Raw genomic sequence first — 13,178 nt, forward strand, 5'->3', positions numbered from 1 at the left:
ACATTTTTTTTTTTTTAGACGGAGTTTCGCCCTTGTTGCCCAGGCTGGTGTGCAGTGGTGTGATCTCGGCTCACTGCAACCTCCACCTCCCGGGTTCAAGCGATTCTCCTGCCTCAGCCTCACGAGTAGCTGGTATTACAGGCATGATCCACCATGCCAAGCTCATTTTGTATTTTTAGTAGAGATGGGGGTTACTCCATGTTGATCAGGCTGGTCTGGAACTCCCGACCTCAGGTGATCTGCCCCCCTTGGTCTCCCAAAGTGTTGGGATTATAGGCATGAGCCACCGCGCCCAGCCTCTTAAACATTTTTAAGTGTTCAGTTGAGTACTGTTAAGTACATTCACATCGTTGTGCAATAGATGTCTAGAACCTTTTTATCTTGCAACACTGAAACTCCAGACCTACTAAATACTAAATCCCCCCAGCCCTTGGTAACCACCTTTCTACTTTCTATTTATATGATTCTCACTGATTTCCATACTTCATATAAATAGAATCATATGGTGTTTGTCCTTTTGTGACTAGCTTGTTTCTCAGCATAATGTCCTCGAGGTTCAACCATGTTGTTGCAAGAATTTCCTTCTTTTTTTAAGATTGCATAATATTGTCTGTATATCCTACAATTTCTGTAGCCTTTATTCTTCTTGCCTCATATAATGTGGTGACATGTCATGTCTTACCAAGTTCCAACCCTATGACCCCACATTCCCACTATGTAGAATATAGTGCTTTTTCGTCCTCAACTCTGTGCTTGAAGCTGATCTCCATCTTCAGAAGGTGGAGGGAAAGGAAACTAAGTGGATAAAAAAGGAAGAGAAAGACTGTGTACCTCATCCACTGGTAATTTTTGACACCTCACATTAAAATCAGGATTGCCATTTTCTGTTTGTTGGTAATTGTATGCTATACTTTTGATTAAAGTTTTATTGTAATGTATTTATGTGTCTCTGTCTGAGGTTGAAATTGATTTTTCCATGCTATATGAAACTTATCAGATAAGTTTAATCTACTTATATTTGTTGTTATAATTTATATATTTTAATCTGAAATCTGTTTTATTCTTTTGTGGTTTCTAATTTTCATACTTCCTTTATTTTCCTTTATTTTTAATTTTTAAATAAAGAATACTTTTTTTCTTTTATTATTCTTGGTATGTATTCCCTTTTAAATTCCAATACCTAGTACCATTAAATTGTTCAGAAGCATTACTCATTTTCAAAAAGGTGAATGCAGTTTAAGCCTAGTGTTATCAACACACAACTTATGTGGATTGCCCCTGGCTATAGGCTTTATTTACCAGTGATAGTTGATTCCTGTTCTCAGTTCTATGGCTGAAAGGTACATTAATATTCAGAGCTTTAAATCCAGTTTCCAGTAATTCCCACGTTTTCACCAATGTATTATTGCCTGGTTGAGGGGGCATTCTTTCCTGTTTGGTTCTATAATACTCTGAAACAGTGGAATATGAAAAAGCCACAACCTCATCAATGCATTGTCTTCAAGATTCTTGCCACCATCACCCCAGCTCTCCCTGTTTCTGGAGATTGTCACCTTCCAGAATGTCATAAGCCATCACCAGTCCTCTTTTTTCGCTTTCTGCTATCCTCTTTCTAGGAGTTGGTGGAGGAAGGGACATTGGTTGAGAACACACTCTGGCTGCTTCCCAGGTCAATAGTCGAATGGAAAGAGGAAGGTGCAGCCAAGGTGGGTTTGCGAATGTGGGAACTCAGAAGCTAGGATGGCCCTTCAGAGTCATCCAGAGTGGGGTACAGGGTGAAATGACATGGGATGTGGACTGCCCTGGGAAGGGGCCATGATCCTGCATGAGGCAGCTGTCTTCAGCTGAGGCAGTCCCCAAGAGGGTCCAGCAGAGGCTGTGTTCTGGCTGAACCCCCAGCAGCTGCAGAATGATTTCTCCTGTGCTGAATGGGGATCTAGGTGGCACACCACAGCATCACCTCTTAATTACATCCTCAGTCATATAAGTTGATGTATTTTCTGTCTCCTCACTAGACTGTGAGCTTCTTAAGAGCTAAAACCGTGTCTGTCTTGTTCAGTGTACATCCCCAGTTCCTAGCATGGCTTCTAATATGCTGTTACTGAACATTCATTGAATAAATAAATGAATGAATGACACACATCTTTAGGTATGGGAAGGGGTTGAGGCTGAGAGTAACGAAAAAGCTATAAAGAGAGAAAGAATCCCCCATCTCACATAATAAAGATGTTATAAGATGCAAGAAAACTATGATCGTCAAAACCACAGAAAAAGACAGGTTAAAGAACATAGAGTAATTCTCTACATCCCATTTGTGAAATACAGCTGGAAATTGTGGGAAGAATATTTATGGTCTTCAAGTCCAAAGAGGGACATAAAATAGTTGTCTGGTGCGATGATTTCCACCTCTCTGGGGTTGCAGCACACTCTCATCATTTTCTGACAGACCCTGCATCCAAATAAACCCTATAGCTTAGCATGTGTGAGTGTGTTTACTATTATGAATCAAAGTGAATTTTGTATATATTGAACTCTGTCTCAGTATATCCCAACATTTTGTGCTATTGAAATATTTGGAAACACCTTGGAGCATCTAGAAAATCAGACTTTGGGAGACTGTCCTAGAATTTTAATCAGATGAGCCTCTTTGATTAACGTCCAGAGGGACTGTGTTTGGCTTTGCTGTCTTTTATTCCATAAGCAGAGCTGCTGTCTCTGCTGTGAGAGTCTATGGTATGCTCAGTTGCTGTTGGAACCTGGGTCCAAACACATCTGCTTCTTGCTTTCTCTGCTCCCAAACCTAGTCCTTTCTCCTCAAAGACAAATTCAATAAGCAAAACAAAAAGAGGACATAAAACTGATAAAGATGGCAAAAGCCCAAGGAGATTCCCACTGCTCAGGGTGAGCCCTGGGCAGATCGCCCCTGCCTTACCAGCTGGGGACTAAGCTGTGAAATGCAGCACACACTCCATCTGAGCCTCCTGCAGAGGGAAGATTGCACTGTGCTCCCCCGCCCCCACAAAGTGGGCCAAGGATGGAATTGCTTTTCCTGACTGAAAGTGTCCTCATCACAGACTTTTGCTCAGGCACCATTCTTCCCGGCTCCATGGCAAAGTGCAAAGTCCACAGATGCTCATCCTAAAGAGAAAGTCCCTTGCTTGCACTTCCCTGGGGTCCCTGCCACTTGAGAGGAAAGCCACCATTGTGCATCGAGTCTCTGGTTTGGTTTAACATCTAGTCCCCACGCACACCTGTGGGTAGTTATGATTATCTCCATTTTATGCAGGAGAGAGTTAAGGTAAAGAAAGGGTATGGACTTACCCGGGGTATTAGCCAATAAGTTGCTGAGCTGAGATTTATTGTTATTTTTTGGTCATTTGTTCAGCAACTCTTTACTGGGCAGTCATTCTGTACCAGGCCAGGGAACTTTGGCATTGCTACGTAGTCTCTCTGGAGGAGCAGCCATCAGTGACTCCATCACTACCTGCCCCCATGTGTTGATATAATAGCAGCAGCTGGGACCCTCCAGCCTGAGAACTTTAATGTTAGCCTGTAGAATCCCCTGAAACTTCTTCTGGGGGAGGGAGAGAGGGGAAAGGCTGGCATTCTCAGCGGTCTTCACAGCATCCTAAGCTAGGACTCTGAAGAAAATACCATTCATCCATAGGGCCCCTCTGTGAGCTGGCCTTCTGCAGACCCAGTAGAGACCTGGCACTGGCACATCTCACAGTTTGTGCCGTGGCATCTTGGTATCTAGGCCAGGCATCAGTTGGATGATAGCTAAGCCAAGTAAAGTCTGTCATCTCCCAAGGAACCTTGATTGGAGATTCTGCCCCAGACTGTTCCTGAAGTTATGCATGTATGTACATGTGTATGCATATGGCGGCATGGATCAGTTCGTGTGTACGTGTGTGTATACCTGTGTGTGCTTGGTACTTTTATGTGTGTGTTGTGTGGGCCTACCGTGCCTACTGTGCCTTAGGAGTTCCCTAACATGGCAACTGAGCATCAGATTTGGAAGGCCATTTGGAAAGCAATAAAAGTTTCTGGGGCTCTACCACCCATTGACTCTCAAGCCATTTGGAAATAATAATCATAATAATAGTTAACCGAATAATAGCTAAGCTAATCGACCACTTAATCTTTTAAGTACTACTCTAAGCAACTTCACAAGTGTTAATCCTTAATTCTCAGGACAACCCTATGAGGCTTGAACTATTGTTACTACCCTCTCTTTAAAAATAAGGAAACTGAGGCCAGCAGATCCCATGCTCAAGGGCCCATTGTGTGTAAGCTGCAGAGCTGCGTTGGAATTCAAGCCATCTGGACTCGGAACTTGCCCTCCTCATCAGGACTGCAGCCCCAAGCTTTACTGAGTTACCAAAGCCGTCTTCCTTTATTTGTTATGGCTCCAAGATGTGAGTTGAATGTTTGAGCTCAGAGATATTTTCCAGGTAAAGGAAAGGTGCCTGAGTAACCGTGGAAGACAATGCATGACAGTGGGTCCAGCCAGAGCCTCCAAGACCACTGCTGCCTGCTTTGCTGCTGTCACCGGAGGAAGCAGGCAGCGTTGGCTGCACTGGCGGAGCTGAAGCATCTACAGGAGGTAGGAAACCACAGAGGTGAGATGAAAACTGATCAAGAATGGCGGCATGGGAAAGCTGGAGAACCGAAGACTCCGCGGAGGCCTGGGCACCCGCCGGTGCAAACCAAGTCAGGTGTCAGGCAGGCTGGGAGGCAGCACCGCGGTCTCTGCAGAGCCAGGACCTCTGGAGCCTCCGTCTTCCCTCATGGCCACACCTTCCTTCCTCTTGTAGTGGATAGTTGCTTCTGGAAGCTTCCTTTGGTCAGTTTGCAAGGAAAATCAGGTCCCAAGAGAGGACCTCGTCTGCTGAGGGAATTGAAAAGGTGAAACTGCATAAACATTTTTGTACTTTAGTTTCAGAGAAAATCATACTGAGACTGAAAAAAATTGTGGAATTTTTATTTCAATAAACAGGAACACTTTTTCTGTGAGCTCTGCTCAGTTCCCCTCACACTAGTAAAATGTAAATCTCTAAAATGCACACACACATAGCCCATAGCTCTAACTAAATATACAAAAGGGCTTTTTGCTCAGAATGAACAGTGACTCCTTCTTCTGTCCCTCTCTGAGCCAGGTGGCTGGGGTGTCTTTTCCAGGCCCCTCCACCAGGCACTCTGGTACAGGCCACAGCCTGTGCAACTGTCCACAGCAGCCCCTCCTGATGCTCACTCTCTCAGGCAGTCTGCAAGTGGAAAACACACATCCTGTCCATGTGGATTTATTCATGTTTCCCATATCAGTAAGGAGATGGAGCTATAACACATTAAATATTTACAATTATCAGAGAAAAGACAGTACACAGCACTGAACTGAGATAAGAATACAGTTTCAAAATATTTACAATGAACATGTCTTGTTTTTTCTGGTTCTTCTCTTTGGTCTGGCACTTTAGGTCTCTGATCTCTTTATTGTATTTTCTTTCCAGGTTCCCTGTAGTTTTTGAAAATGTCTGACAGAGCCTCCTAAGTCTGAGGAGGATTGCTGTATAAGTGAGAGACATTTGGGGAGTCTGGTTCCTGTGTCTCCAAGCAAGAGGGCCTTTTTTGGAGCCTCCTTTATACTGATATGTGTGTCTCCTGCTTATGCCTGAATCAAGTTTGTGGCTGGTTCTATCTATGGCTCTACCAAAGACAGCACCAGCGAGAGGAAAGTGGCAGGCCCCTGAGCTTGTGTTAACCAAAATAACTTATTTACACTGGTCTCTTGAATATCTCAAGGTCTTTTAGACAGCTGGAGTTAACATGGAGCCAGGAATGGATTGGTTTATGTTTTCTTTAATTAATTCAACTTTAAAGTGTTCCACATTATTACATTCAAAAGTAGCTCCTTCATTGTGTTTGATTTTAATCTCCATTCTTTGAAAGATCTCACTCTTTCCTTTTAGGTCTTGAAACAGCCAGTGACCAAAACCAACAGAGATTTGACCTGAATGTGTTACATTAGCAACACCAGGGAGAGAAAGACAAAGACAAGAAAGGTATTAAAAATTTGGCGCCTTGTTTAATTATAAAGAATGCAAAAGAAGCATCAACTGTGAAATATTTGGCTATTCAGAGAGATTAAAGACCTCCAGCTTTTGGAATAGGGTGCCAGAGAATTATCAGGATCACAGGTGTTTTATTTGATGGGTGCCATATTTGACCTTGAAGCGTTGAGGCTGGCACTCCTTTGTGTCCTGGGGATCTCCTGATGTCCTTGCTCCCCGGCGGTATCTGCCCTGGGGCCTCTGGAGGCCTCGCCGTGGAGTATGAGGTTGCGCACGTTGCTGGTGTATATTTATATCGAGGTGGCTGTGTTGCCAAGGAGCTCTGAGAGAAAGCAGAGCGGAGATAACTTCTAATCCACCTTTCTGTGATAATGTGGCGCAAAGTGAAGAGACCCAGGGCTCCATCCTCTGGTCTGGCATCGCCCTGGGAGGGGTGGGCCCTCGGGGTGTTTTTAGCAGCCCCAGTGCACTGGCGTGAGTTTCTGCATTGGAAACAGTGCATTGCTGAACTCTGTGCAGCAAATAGGGAAGACTGGGATTGAAGAGGAGAATGAAAGCAAACTGTAATTTGTAGGTAACAAGAAATGTATTCGAGTGTCCATTCACAAGATTTGGACAGTGGGAGAATTAGAATCTGTGAGCACTGGAACTGGCAAGGAGCCAAGAAGGAATTGGGTGTAGAAGGAGAAAGTCACTTGCCCAAGATCACAGGGGGAGCTGGCAACAGCGGGGCTGTGGAGGCCAGCTGTATTAGTCCGTTTTCATGCTGCTGATAAAGGCATACCGAGACTGGGTAATTTATAAAGGAGAGGGGTTTAATGGACTCACAGTTCCACGTGGTTGGGGAGGACTCACAATCATGGCTGAAGGCAAAAGGCACTTCTTACTTGGCAGCAGGCAAAGAGAGAATGAGAACCAAGTGAAAGGGGTTTCCGCTTATAAAACCATCAGATATCATGAGACTTATTCACTACCATGAGACAAATATGGGGGAAATCGCCCCCATGATTGAAATATCTCCCACCAGGTCTCTCCCACGACATGTGAGAATCATGGGAGCTACAATTCAAGATGAGATTTGGGTGGAGACACAGCCAAACAGCATCACCAGCCTGGGGCTCTTTGCACCACATTCCACATATTTAGGGGGCTGCTGAACAGGAGTGAGGTTCTTTCCCTGACACTTTGAAGCTGACCCACAAGGAGCCACTCCCTGAGGATCCTTTCCTGATGGGTCATGAGTTCCACCATTTTAGGATGGGTAGAAGGGTCTGGAGATCTGCATAGGAGTGAAGACAGAGGAGAAGCAAGAGGGGTTCAGTCGATCCTATGCACATAGGTTATGTACTAAGATGAAATGTGGTGGAGTCCATACAGCCGTGTATCTGGTGTCAGATAGACTTGGCCTTGCATCCTAGGCTCACCACGCCTGAACTTGGGTGACTCATTTAAGTTTACAGTGCCTCTGCTTCCTCATCTTTAAGATGAGAATAAGGATACTGTTGTGATTTGAATGTTGTATGCCCCTGAAATTCATAGGGTGATACCTAATCACCAGTGTGATGATATTAGGAGGTGGGGCCTTTGGGAGGTGATGAGGTCATGAGGGTGGAGCCCTCATAAATGGGACTAGTGGCTTTATAAAAAGAAGCCCCAGAGAGCTGCCTTGTCTCTTCTGCCATGTGAAGGCACAGCAAGAAGATGCCTTATTTGAACCAGAAGTGGGTCTTCACCAGACACCAAATCTGCTAGTGCCTTGATCTTGAACCTCCCAGCCTTCAGAACCATGAAAAATAAATGTCTGCTGTTTATAAGCTGTCAGTTTCTGGTATTTTGTTATAGCACAGTTCTATGCTACAGCAAAGCTAAGAGAGTCACCTTCTTCACAGACTTGTGTAAACTCATACAAGAAAGTAGACATGAAAATCCCTCATGATAAAAAAGATGTGCTTTATAACTGATTCCTGAGGAACTGGTCTTCCATTAATAAACATCATGTAGTGATCACTGGTCATTTTGTATCCTTGCCATTCTCATCTTTTTCAACTTCCCCCAGATCATTTCTCCACTTCAGAAGTTGCCTAAAGTGTGAACAAGGGACATAGGCTGGGGTTTATTAAGGCAGAATCAACTGGTGAGACTGGATGATCCTGTGTGTTTTCCCACCATAGATGCTGCCTCTTGCATTCATACAAAGTGCTGTGAGACATTATCTTCCAGGGACAGGCCTTCCTTATTGGGACCTAAACAGATGCCCTTCGAGGTGGAGTGAAGAGCCAAGGAAGCCCCAGGCCTTTGGCTTGAATTTCCGGTGTCTTCATCTCTTCATGGCACAAAAATCCCCTGGAACAGTATATCTTTTCACAAGGAATTTTAATCAAAGTCGGTGGAATAAGAAAAAAGAATACAGGAATTATTCACAACATAAAAGTAGCCACACCAGCAAATCGGCCCTGACTGGCACTGTCTCTTTCTACAGCATTGGGCCTGTAGGGACCTGTGGGGATAGGATTGATAACTCAGTTTAGTCCAGGCCCAGAAATTAGACAGGATCCTTCACAGGCCGTGAAGTGGTTTTGTGTTTTGTGTGGAGAATATACTCTGAGAGTTCCAGCTATGACATGCCCCTATACTTAATCTGGCTGATGGCCAAGGTCAGACTGTGGTGTGAGCAGAATAACCCTCTTGATCTATGGACATCAGCAGTATCTTCCCGTGAGCAGGCAGACTAGGGGGTCTATCACTAGGGCCTCCTGAGTGACCAAGGGCCTCCTGGGCTACCAAGGGCCCTGATGAGCTGTCCTGGAGACTGTTGGGCAACGGGGGTCTAAACTTGGCCATCAAGAGTGAAAGGAGAGAAACTGTTGTCTTCTGAACAATAAACAACAAGACACTGACTCTGAGCTTTCACCTTTAGGGAGAATGCCTTCGCACTTCTAGCCACTTGTCTAAAAGTCCCACGCTCAAGCCCCAATCAAGTTTTTCCTCCTCCATGGACCCAATTCAGCCAATAAATATTTAATGAGTGCATATTAGGTGCCCAGAAGGGTTTTAACTTAAGCTGACCTGCTCCAAGGCTGAGTAAAATTCTTGGTTTGGGTGGATTCCCATGTAACAGGGAAATAGTGGAAGAGCAGCAATGTCATGATCTCTGGTTATCAGTCCATTAGGAACAAGGCTTCAGGCAGTGTCTGGGGGGGACAAGAGACAAAGTATGTGTGTCCCAACTCCTGCTATTCAGAGAGGAACTTGGATATCTAGGCAACTCGAGATGCCAGGACCATAGCCTGGCTCTAGTGCAGGATTTTCACACCAATGGAGGATGCAAGTGTGGGACCAGAAGCTGGGCAGGAGCTTTGCTGTGCATATGGACCATCTCTGAGGAGCTCTAAGAAGGCGCAGTGAACAAATCAGTACTCAGAGGACAAGATTCAGGCCTAGCTTCCAGGACCATTGTAGTCCCCACCAGGAATGACCCTGGACCAAGGTACGGCTGGGCTTATAAGTGGAAGCACTGAGGTCTTTAGCCACAAAGGAAATGTCTGGCTCTCTTCTCTTGGCCTTCCTAGATACCACCCTAGTCCAAGTTACAGCTCAAGGCCACCTCCTAAAAACGAAGTTTTCTTGGTGTCTCCCAATCACAGAGACCTCTTCCTCTCTCGATTCCCTAAAGAGATGTCCGTCTATCTCACTCACATTGACCCAGAAGAATATCCTACTCAATTTCCTCTATCTCTGCATCTGACCTGAAGCTACTCAGGGAGGAGTCAGTATTTACTCCCAGTTATGGTGCCAAACACAGGCAGGTGCTAACTAGAACACCCATGAAAAATGTCTGCACATCACACCTCACCCCAAAGTTACTCCACATCAAGTGAAATACTTTTGAGCTCCTCACCACCACCTGCAACACAGTGCATGCATTGGAGGTCCTGGCTGGTCCAGTCTCCAGCTCATGGGAGCTACCCTGGTGGGACATCCACAGGCCTGCTTGGCCAAGAGATGTGCTGGACTGAGCTGTTCCAGGCTAAAGAGCAGTGGAAATCTTGCTCTTTTATTAGAGAAATTCTTGCGAGTTAGCCTATTTTAAGAAATATAGTTTGCTTAATGACTTTTCAAAAGCCAGTTAAAAGGGATGGAAAATAATTCAGAAGCATTAAAAAAAAAAAGACAGAGATTCTACTGGCAATATTGCTTATGATTGGCACTTGCCTTTCTTGCAGATTCGTTCTTGACTTTGCATCCTGTCCTCAGAGTGATATTCTGCCAACCAGACATTGTCACCTGCTAGGCGACTCACTCAGGGCTCCTTGGCTCTGTCTGGAAAATCTCTCCTTCTTTCGCCCATCCTTGCTTCCCATCCCCCTCTCCCAGCTCAGAGCCTTTGTTGACGTTGACAGCTCATCCCTGGGCCATCATTCATCCTGCCCATGGCAAACTTTGGAGAAAATAAAAAACCCTGCTCCCCTAATCTCATTAGAAGGGCTGCAAATTGAATTTAGCCCCTCTCAGTGTCCCCTCAGCTGGCTGTCATTAGGAGCAGAGGCTAGGCCTTGGCTGATACCCAAAGACCAGCTAACTAAATTTGAGATGCTGTGGTCTTGACAGGCCAAGAGAGGTAATTGAAGAGCCGTGGGGCTCCTGGTAACATTTCAGGCTGGGATTACACTGGGGATCCAAAACCCCCATCTGCATTGGTGTCGGGGGCACTAAAAAGTCACCCATTGGGCTTCAGGGTCGGATTATTGATAAAGAGATCATTCCCAGTGGAAGGCAGGGGGCTGGTGGTGGGGGAGACTGCATTGGTTACAATGCAAAATGGGTGTCAGAGGTGGAGGGAAAGGGACAGTGTATCCAGTGAGAGTCAGCAAATCACTCAAAGTTAGAAACAATTTGCAGGAAGTGTTGTCTAATGAAAAGAAAAAGCAATCTGGGGAGAGCAGGTGATGAACCTACAAAATACAAGGAAAAGAAATACTAGGTTTTAATCTGTGGGCATTATTGGTCTGTTTGTACAAATCTTAATTTTTAAATTCTTGAATCATCATAGCTTTATTTTTCATGTCAACATTAAACCCCAAGCAGAGAGGGGCTTTTTGTGATCAAAAAATTATATTTTTATTTTTGAAAAATGTACCAAAAAACTGCATATAACATATATTCAAATAAGAAAGGATTTATATCCATATAACAAAAGTATATCCGTATAACAAAGTATTTAACAGAGGTTCATGTGGAAGACATGTCTCTACTGATTTGGAGTTCTGAGGTTTCTTTAGTTCCCAGACCTATCGTAAGTGTCTCAGTGAGGCTGAAAATTCCATGAAATCCTGTTTTAAAGAGGAGGAAATAAGCAATAATTAACCACCTACCATGTGCAAGGCACGGTTCTAAGCCTATTATGCACATCGTCTAACTCAGCGTTCATGGCAACGGAACAAGACAGGCATTATCCTAGTAGGGATCCTCACCTTACTGACGAGGAGAGTGATTCTGACAAAGGTTAGTCAGTCTCTTGCCTAGTGTCACAAGGATTGGAAGGGCTGGGGCTGGGATTGGAACCTGGGACTGCCTGGTTCCATCACTCCCTAGGCCTTCCTGGCTTATAAGAGTGGTAGGTTTCTTACGCCATGTTGTTTCCCTAAAAAAGCCAAAATGACAAAGTCTGTCACTCAGATGTAGTGTAGTTGGGAACACAGGCTCTGGGGCCAGACGGGCTCAATTCCACCGCCTACTAGCTGTGTGATGTTGGACATTTCCAAATATCTCTGTGCCCTCCTGTAAAATGGTGATCATAGTAGGACTTGCCCCATCAGTTTATTGTGAGGATTAAAGAAATCAATGCACATCCAGAGTGCAGGCATTGCACGGTGCCTGGCACATTGTAAGCATTCACTATGTAATACTGGATAATAATCAGTGTTGTAGTGGTGCAATGAAGAATGCCCATCCATTTGCATATTTGATGGTCTAAATTTGAGAGGTCACCATCCAAATATGAGGCCACAACATCATCAGACTCCGGTTTTCCTTGCCTGACTTTGCCAGATTTATGGTCAGAATGCCTCACATTTATATTCTTAGAACTTACTCATAGATGCAATTTCTGCTGAGGAGTAAAAGATGAACTTAAGGTTTTTCCTATGTTGATTCTATTCATGGATTTTTTTTCTCTCCAGCTTATATTCTTTGATGTGAGGTGAGGGAAGGGTGATGTGGTTGCAGCTCCCTGCCACAGATGCCCTTGATGACCAAGTTCTCACTATATGCTAGGTGTTTTACAAATTTTACCTCATTGAATGTCCACTTTTATGCATCTTTTGTAGGCAGGTATTATTCTCATTTTTTCAGATGAGAAAAGTGTATTTATTTTATATATTCCATATTCTATCATGTCAACAGCATTCACTACAACCTTAAAGTTTCTCTAAAATGGCACAGACTATTAAAACATGGGCTCTGCTACCTTCAGCAGAAATTAGTTACATACCTAAAGGCCTTTCCACCTGGCATTGTGTATCCCAATGGACTGTAGGTTTCAGATTTAATGAACATTGTTGATCCTTACTGCGTGCCTGGCTCTGAGTTGACAGGCTTGTCTATGTCATCCCATTTAAGTCGCCCATCAATTCTGTGGAGAAAAGCCTTATGATTTTTACTTTGCAGATGAAAAGGCCATAAATGGAGTTTCAAAGATCACAGAATTACTGAGTAGAGGATTTGGGATTTGAACCCAGGTGCCTCTCACTAACTCCATCTCCAGGGAGCTTCCTTTCACATTGCATAGTTTCAGCACAGTCTGCAGACCCTGTGCACAGGCCTCTGGGAAGCCACTTACAATCAGTTAAAGTTGGCACCAATGATGAAGCCCATTTTTCCTCCCACGTTTAGTCAAATTCTTTAATTTGCGGGTGAAGAAATTGGGCCTCAGGGAGGTTAAATGACTTGCCCGAGGTCACATAGACACTTTGTGCTGTGTGAGCCAGACTGTGTTCCAATTCTTGTCCTAGTCCCATCCACACAACTACCAGCTCCCACAACTTCACTCCCCAGGGGTCTGATCCGCGTGGGATTTTTGGCAGCCTAAAGCTGTCAAGACAATTTCTC

At 44.5% G+C, this 13,178-nt stretch overlaps 1 long non-coding RNA gene across 1 annotated transcript in view; it reads right to left on the minus strand.

Annotated features, from left to right (window-relative positions):
* Positions 1 to 4,967: 4,967 nt before the first annotated feature.
* The window catches only part of LOC134739821 (uncharacterized), a 66,743-nt gene continuing 58,532 nt past the window's right edge, over positions 4,968 to 13,178 (minus strand). Inside the window, exon 3 of the long non-coding RNA XR_010126854.1 lies at positions 4,968 to 8,414. This is a non-coding gene — a long non-coding RNA (uncharacterized LOC134739821). The remainder of the gene's footprint in view (positions 8,415 to 13,178) is intronic.

The sequence above is a fragment of the Pongo pygmaeus genome, chromosome 6, assembly GCF_028885625.2.
Source record: "Pongo pygmaeus isolate AG05252 chromosome 6, NHGRI_mPonPyg2-v2.0_pri, whole genome shotgun sequence".
NCBI classification, from domain to species: Eukaryota; Metazoa; Chordata; class Mammalia; order Primates; family Hominidae; genus Pongo; species Pongo pygmaeus.